The sequence below is a fragment of the Sapajus apella genome, unplaced genomic scaffold, assembly GCF_009761245.1.
Source record: "Sapajus apella isolate SASKATOON/1434 unplaced genomic scaffold, GSC_monkey_1.0 scaffold9, whole genome shotgun sequence".
Lineage (NCBI taxonomy): Eukaryota > Metazoa > Chordata > Mammalia > Primates > Cebidae > Sapajus > Sapajus apella.
This window is the reverse complement of record NW_022436949.1, coordinates 31,327,647-31,335,945: the sequence shown is the minus strand read 5'-3', so window position 1 is coordinate 31,335,945 and position 8,299 is coordinate 31,327,647. Positions and strand designations below refer to the sequence as shown.

General features: G+C 42.5%; 1 pseudogene across 1 annotated transcript; it reads left to right on the top strand.

The window, feature by feature from the left end:
- The first annotated feature begins 584 nt into the window (after positions 1 to 584).
- On the top strand, positions 585 to 2,863 carry LOC116551335 (annotated as a pseudogene). The gene has a single exon (XR_004268857.1). The product of XR_004268857.1 is annotated as a glucose-6-phosphate 1-dehydrogenase pseudogene (transcript).
- Positions 2,864 to 8,299: the final 5,436 nt, after the last annotated feature.

Sequence of the window (8,299 nt, the reverse complement as noted above, 5' to 3'; positions counted from 1 at the left end):
GAAGGTACAGGTTTGTTCCATCTGGTATCAAGGAGGCCTTGGTATCCATGCAGAATTTGTGAGTCATTGCTTCCATGACCCAAGGGATACAGAACAGCAAGGTAAGGAGACTCACAAGTTCAGGGACTGTGAGTACTTCTTTTTCCAGGAAAGCATAGTGTGCAACCAGCAACTGCATCTCTGAGAGCATATATTGTGGGAAAAGGAAGATAGTGTTGGATGTGGCAGGGGGAGGATTCCTACACATGGGAGCGTTAAGGGAGACAACTGGAAGATATTTTTAAAAAGCAAAGGGAAGAGAAAAGGATTACAGCAAAACAAACAATATTGTGATAGAAGGAACAGTGGTATAAGAAGGATAGAATGATGTACCAAAACTTTTTTTAAAAGAGGGTCATTTAGTACAGGGATGTTCTGAAAGATAATGTTCAACATGAGTAGGAATAATTTTATTAGAAGTGGTAGATGTGGAAATAGATTTTTATTTGAATTATAAATGTTGAATAAGCAGTTTAAGAACAAAAAGATAAAAATCACATTATATTTCAGAAGGACATATAAAGATTGAATAAAGATTCCTTCTATTTTTCTTTTGAAGGGTGTATATATTTTAAAGTAAATTTTATGGTGTATATTTAATGTATACAACTTGATGTCATAAGATACTCACATTTTTTGAAACGGCCGTGCACTTCCGGGCTGCCAGCGTGGAGGGCGGCGGCGACGAAGCACAGACAGCATCATGGCCGAGCAGGTGGCCCTGAGCCGGACCCAGATGTGCGGGATCCTGCAGGAGGAGCTGTTCTGGGGCAATGCCTTCCGTCAGTCGGATACACACATAGTCATCATGATGGGTGCATCAGTGAGCTGGCCAAGAGGAAGATGTACCCCACCATCTGGTGGCTGTTCCGGGATGGCCTTCTGACGGAAAACACCTTCATCGTGGGCTACGCCGGCTCCCGCCTCACGGTGGCTGACATCCTCAAGCAAAGTGAGCCCTTCTTCAAGGCCACCGCAGAGGAGGAGCTCAAGCTGGAGAACTTCTTTGCCTGCAACTCCTATGTGGCCGGCCGGTACGATTACCAGCACCTCAACAGCCACATGAACGCCCTCCACCGGGGGTCACAGGCCAACCGCCTCTTCTACCTGGCCTTGCCTTCCACGGTCTGTGAGGCCGTCACCAAGAACATCCACGAGTCCTGCATGAGCCAGGCAGCCTGGAACCACATCATCGTGGAGAAGCCCTTCGGGAGGGACCTGCGGAGCTCCGAGCGGCTGTCCAACCACATCTCCCTGTTCCGCGAGGACCAGATCTACCGCATTGAGCACTACCTGGGCAAGGAGATGATGCAGAACCTCATGGTGCTGAGATTTGCCAACAGAATCTTCCATTCCACCTGGAACTGGGACCACATCGCCTGCGTGATCCTCACCTTCAAGGAGCCCCATGGCACCGAGGGTCACGGGGGCTGTTTTGATGAATTTGGGATCATCCGGGACGTGATGCAGAGCCACCTCCTGCAGATACTGTCTGGTGGCCATGGAGAAGCCTGCCTCCACCAACTCGGATGATGTCCGTGATGAGAAGGTCAAGGTGTTGAAATGCATCTCAGGGGTGCAGGCCAACAACGTGGTCCTGGGCCAGTAAGTGGGGAACCCCGAGGGAGAGGGCGAGGCCACCAAAAGATACAAGGATGACCCCATGGTGCCTCACGGGTCCACCACCGCCACCTTTGCCGCCGTCGTCCTCTACATGGAGAACTAGAGGTGGGTTGGGGTGTCCTTCATCCTGCGCTGTGGCAAGGCCTTGAACGAGCGCAAGGCCGAGGTGAGGCTGCAGTTCCACGATGTGGCCGGCGACATCTTCCGCCAGCAGTGCAGGTGCAATGAGCTGGTGATCCGCCTGCAGCCCCACGAGGCCGTGTACATCAAGATGATAACCAAGAAGCCGGACATGTTCTTCAACCCCGAGGAGGCAGAGCTGGACCTGACCTACGGCAACAGATACAAGAACGTGAAGCTCCCTGGCACCTACGAGCGCCTCCTCCTGGACGTCTTCTGTGGGAGCCAGATGTACTTCCTGCGCAGCGACGAGCTCCGGGAGGCCTGGCGGATCTTCACCCCGCTGCTGCACCGGATGGAGCAGCAGAAGCCGCAGCCCATCCCCTACGTCTATGGCAGCCGAGGTCCCGCAGAGGCAGACGAGCTGATGAAGAGAGTGGGTTTCCAGCACGAGGATACCTATAAGTGGGTGAACCCCCACAAGCTCTGAACCCTGGGCGCCCCCCTCCACTCCCACCATAAGCCATCCTCCTTCCTGACCGCCCTACCCCCACTGGGGAGGACTCTGGGACCACTGGCCTCAGCTGCATTCAATCCTGGCCTTGGGCTTGGGTCACACTGGCCTGCCCCTCATTGCTGCCACTACCCGACCCCCCTCAGCTGCCAAACACTCAAGACTCGTGCTGTCACCATCCTGGGCACCATAAACCTTGCCTGAGCCGGCCTCCTCCCTCCAGCCCAACAGAAGGAAGAAGGGGGGCACCCATTCCTCTGTCCAGTAATGGGCCCCCTCCCCCTCATCCCTCAGGAGAGTGGGGCCTGGGCCGGAGGGAGTGATGGGAGGAGGAAAGGGGTGAGCGCCCATGTGAGACAACCTGCTTGTGGCCTTACTGGCCAGCTTCAGTGCCACTTGACATTCCTCGTCATCAGCAACATCTCGAGCCCCCTGGATGTCTCCTGTCCCACAAACTCTGCTCTCCATACTACTGGTAGGCGGCCTCCCTATTGCAAGAAAAGCAGAAGCAGCAGCTGGGACCCCTCCCAACCTCAATCCCCTGCCATTAAATCCGCAAACAGCCAAGTAATAATAATAATAAATAAACTCACATTTTTTATTACTTACAAAAATCTTTTAAAAATAATATTTGCCTTAGATGTATATAAAATACAAATTATAAATTATTATGAATTCTATTCTCAAACTTAAATACTGCTAACAGTTTGTATTATCTCCTTCCTGAAATACATTCTCATTCATGAAATCCTGTTACATATACTCCTCTGAAAATAAATACTTCTGACAAGGTATCAGGGCCAAGAGATACTAATACATTATGATTTTAACAGGAGTTGTAATGTATAAATAAATTAATTAACATTTATTTAATTACTTTTATTTTGTTATATTTACAAATATATTTTTTATTTTGTCATATTTACAAAATATATTTCTTCTTGTTTTTGTGATAATAATTATTTATAGATCAAACATATTAGCCTACTTTCCCCATTATTCACTTAGAAAAAAAATTAACAAAGAGTGCATATACACACACACGTATGTGAGGTCACTACCAGGAGTTTGTGAATGCTTATAAACAAAATAAAGATGCAGAAATGAAAATTACTCTTGGTGGAAGCAATAAAATAGATGTAGGGAGGTTTCTGAGGGAGAAGGCGAAATTTTGATTCATGAAATAAAGGAAAAGAGTAGGCTTAGATAGAAACAGGATATTATTTTACTGAAAGGTGAGAAACAAGAAGAATGTAAGTGGTTACATGTGCATACAATAACTTGAGAGTATACTTGAAAACAATATTCTCTGGAAATAGTGGGTACAGAGTTAGGATAGATGTCTGAGGAAAACTGAAATTTTATTGTTGGTAGACAACACAATTTGGAAAAAGGTAGGAAGAAACAAGTGAACTGGCAATTAAAATGAAATGAAAAGCAATGGGATAATGCACGCGAAGCCTCACAAACCCACGTAATGAAATGTTGCTTTTGATTTTCCAAAGTGTTTTGAGGACCTAGATTTAGGAACATTGATACAGTTTAAAGGCGAAGGAGTACAACATAATTTTTCTCTTTGGAGTATAATCTGGAGAGCAGTTGATGTGATATAGATGTAGTAAAGACCAGAAAAAGGAGAAAATGAGAAAAAGAAGAAGATTATAGGATTGGGAGAATGAAGGAAGGACAGAATTTAAAAATGGGACGCTTTCATCCATAAATTGAGAAAAATAACGTATGCAGAAGAAAGGAATGTTATGGCCTTCCAGATGTTGGGTAATTAATATGTCATGGAGCTTATAAGAAAATAAAGGAAATAATCACAGATCAAAATATTTCATTTCAATGTTGAGCAACTGTTTCAGAAATCTTAAAAACTATAAATTAAAAAAAAATCAGATGTGTAAAGACAGTAAGAGTCAATGAAACAACAGAGACCAGATGAACAAGAATTCCAGAGAAGGAAGAGTTCTTTGTAGGTGAGCTGGCAACCACCAGGCGTTTTGTCCTAGGAGTACTGCAGAATCTAGGTGTGAAGGGATCTGGTGCACCCAGGCAAACAGACTCCTCTTGAAAGGGAAAGAAACCAGCAGGGCTTGTGGTAATCACTCAGAGCTGTCATTTGAAAATGGAAACTGTGAGGCCAAACTCATAATCATATTTTCCTTGGCCTAAACCACAGGCCTTATTTTAGGCTGTGGGTGAAGAGTTTGGTTGGAAGCTAAAAGACGGAGTGAAGTTTTCTGCAGTCTCATAGTGCTTGGCAAGTAAAGGCCCCATGGAGGGAGGGATTCTGCCACAAGCACATGGCCAGTTCCTGTCCAGGCATTTACCAGAGTTTGAAGCTGCCTGAAACAGGAAATTAAGAGCTGAACTCAAAACTTCCAAAGGGAACAACTAAATCTCTTTCATTCTTCCATGGATGAAGAGCCACAGCACCACTCACTGCTGAATCCAATATCCAGGACACCTTCACTTCAGGGACAGAAGTGAATCCCCCTCTGACAAAGATTAGTGTTAAAGTAATCAGCAAAACAAATGATGTTTAGTACAATTACTCTTACTGTAAAATGCAAGTAATAAAACCAACCTCACTAACTTTTGTAAAAATTAAAAGAGAAAAATATTGTGTGTGTGTGTATGTGTGTATGTATACATATACATGTATCTGTAAGAATACATATGTTTAAATAGATAGATTGATAGTTCTTATCATAGAGCTCTGCCCTCCTAACCTAGATACCTCTAAAGTCCCAAACTCTTAACACCACCATATCAGGAATTAGGTTTCAACATAAAAATTTGGGGTAAGCACAAACATTCAGATGATGACACAGACTGACCTAACACAAACACAGCAAGGTTTCCAAAGGTGAGAACTGAAGAACTTGTGCAATGTGTGATTCACATTTCATTCTAAAGAAATACTCTTTCAATCAATTATATCCAAATAAATATCTTCAAATTCCTTAGAAATTAATAAGACTGGGTGCAGTGGCTCATGTCTGTAATTCCAGCACTTTGTGAGGCCAAGGCTGGTGGATCCCTTGCTATCAGGAGTTCCAGACCAGCCTGTCCAACATAGTGAAGCCCCATCTCTACTAAAAGTACAAAAATTCGCTGGGTGGGCCTGGAGTATGCCCAGCTACTCAGGAGGCAGAGGCAGGAGAATTATGTGAACCCGGCAGGCAGAGGTTGCAGTGAGCCAGGATCACACCACTGCACTCCAGTTTGGGCGACAGAGCAAGACTCTGTCTCAAAAGAAAACGCAATAGGAGAGGCAACAATATCTATAGTTTGTTTTAAATGTATATAGCAACATGTATAGGCATACCTCCTTTCATTTCACTTTGCTTTATTGCACTTCACATATTTTGAATTCTTTACAAATTGAAGGTTTGTGGCAACCCTGCTTCCAGGAAGTCTGTCAGTACCATTTTTCTCACAACATGTGTTTACTTTGTGTTTCTGTACACATTTTGGTAATCAGCAATATTTACAACTTTTTCATTATTATAATATCTGCTGTGGCGATTTGTAATTAGTGCTCTTTGACATTACTATTACAATATTTCTGGGGTGCTGCATCCATGCCCATATAGGACACCAAGCTTAACTGATAACTATTGTACCTGTACTGACTGCTTCATGGAATGACCATTGCCCCACCTCTCTACTTCCCTCTCTACTTCTTCACAGGCCACCCGATCCTATTCCTAGACACAGCAATATGGAAATGAGGACAATTAATAACCCTGCAATAGCCTCTACATGTTCAAGGGGCAGAAGGAGTTGTATGTCCCTAACTCTAAATAAAAAATTAGAAATAAGATTAGTCAGAAAGGCATGTTGAAAGCCAAAATAGACCTAAAGCTAGACCTCTTGTGACAAAAGTGAGCCAAGTGTTCAATGCAAAGGAAAAGTTCTTGAAGGAAATTAAAATGCTACTCCATTGAACACAAGAGTGATAAGAACGTGAAACAGCCTTATTGCTGATATAGAGAAAGTTTTAGTGGTCTGGCTAGATTAAATCAGCCCCAACATTATCTTAAGCTAAAGACAGAAAATTACCCTAACTCTCTTCAATTCTCTGAAGGCTGAGAAAGGTGAGGAAGCTGCAGAAGAAAATGTAAAGCTGTTGGAAGCTGGTTCATGAAGCTTTAGGGGGAAAAACAAAAAGCTATCTCTGCTAAGAGTACAAGGTTAAGCAGCAAGTGCTAATGTAGAAGCTACAGCAAGTTATCCAGAAGACCTACCTAAGATAATTGATTAAGGCAGATTCACTAAACAACAAATTTTTAATATAGATGAAGCAGCTTTATACTGGAAGAAGATGCAATATAAGACTTTCATAGCAAAAGAGAAGTCAATGTCTGGCTTCATAGTCTTAAAGGACAGGTTAGCTCTTGGGGTACTTCAGCTGGTAACTTTAAAGCCAGTGCTCATTTACCATGCTGAAAATATAAGGGCCTTTACGAATCATGCAAAATTCACTCTACCTGTGCTCTAAAATATAACAATGAAAATCTACATGACAGCATATTTGTTTACAGCTTGATTTACTGAATCTTTTAAGCCCACTAGTGAGACCAACTACTCAGGGAAAAAAATAAAGAGACTGCTTTCAAAATACTACTGCCAACTGACAATATATCTAGCCACCTAAGACTTCTGATGGAGATGTATGAAGAGATTAATGTTGTTTCTATGCCCACAAACACAACATTCATTTTTCAGCCCATGGATCAAGAAGTAATTTTCCTTTCAAGTCTTATTACCTAAGAAATAAATATTCTAAGGCTATAGCTGCTGTAGATCATGATGGATTTGATGGATCTGGGCAAAGTAAATTGAAAACCTTCTGGAGAAGATTCACCATTCTAGATGCCATTAAGAATATTCATGATTTGTGGGAAGAGGTCAAAATATGAACATTAACAAGAGACCGGAAGAAGCTGATTCTAACCTTCATGGTTGACTTTGAGAGAGGTTCAAGATTGTTGTGGAGAAAGTAACTGCAGATCTGGTAAAAATGGTAAAACAAGTAGAATTTAAAGTGGAACCTGAACATATTACTGAATTTCATAATCAAATTTTAATGGATTACAAGTTGCTTCTCATGAATGATCTAAAAAAGTGGTTTCTTGAGATGAAAGCTACTCCTGGTGAAGATACTGTGAACATTGTTGAAATGTCAATAAAAATTTTTGATTAGTACATAAACTTAGTTGATGAAACTGCCCTGAGGTTTGAGAGAATTTTCTCCAATTATGAAAGAAATTCTACGGTAGTTAAAATGCTGTCAATTAGTATCATATGCTACAGAGAAATCTTTCATGAAGAGTCCATTAATGTGGCAAACATCATTATTGTCTTATTTTGGAAATTGCCACAGCCCCTCTAACCTTTAGCCACCAGCACCCTGATCAGTCAGAAGCCAATAGCAGCAAGTTGAAATCATCCACCAAAAAAAGATTACTACAGGCCGGGCGCAGTGGCTCATGCCTATAATCCCAGCACTTTGGGAGGCTGAGGCAAGTAGATCACGAGGTCAGGAGATCAAGACCACCCTGGCCAACGTGGTGAAACCCCATCTCTACTAAAAATACAAAAAATAGCTGGGCGTGGTGGTGTATGCCTGTAGTCCCAGCTACTCTAGAGGCTGAAGCAGGAGAATCGTTGAACCCAAGAGGCAGAGGTTGCAGTGAGCTGAGATCAAGGCACTGCATTCCAGCCTAAGCGCCAAAGCAAGACTCCATCTCAAAAAAAAAAAGATTATTACTTGCTGAAGATTCAGATGATTGTCAGCATTTTTTTACAGTAAAATATTTTAAAGTTAAGATATGAATATTGTTTTCTAGACATGACATAGCATACTTAATGTACCTCTGTATAGGATAAATATAATTTTTATACACACTCAGAAACCAAAAATATTTGTGACTTTTTATTTTGACGTCAGATTTATTGTGGTGATCTGGATCTGAACCTGCAATGTCTCTG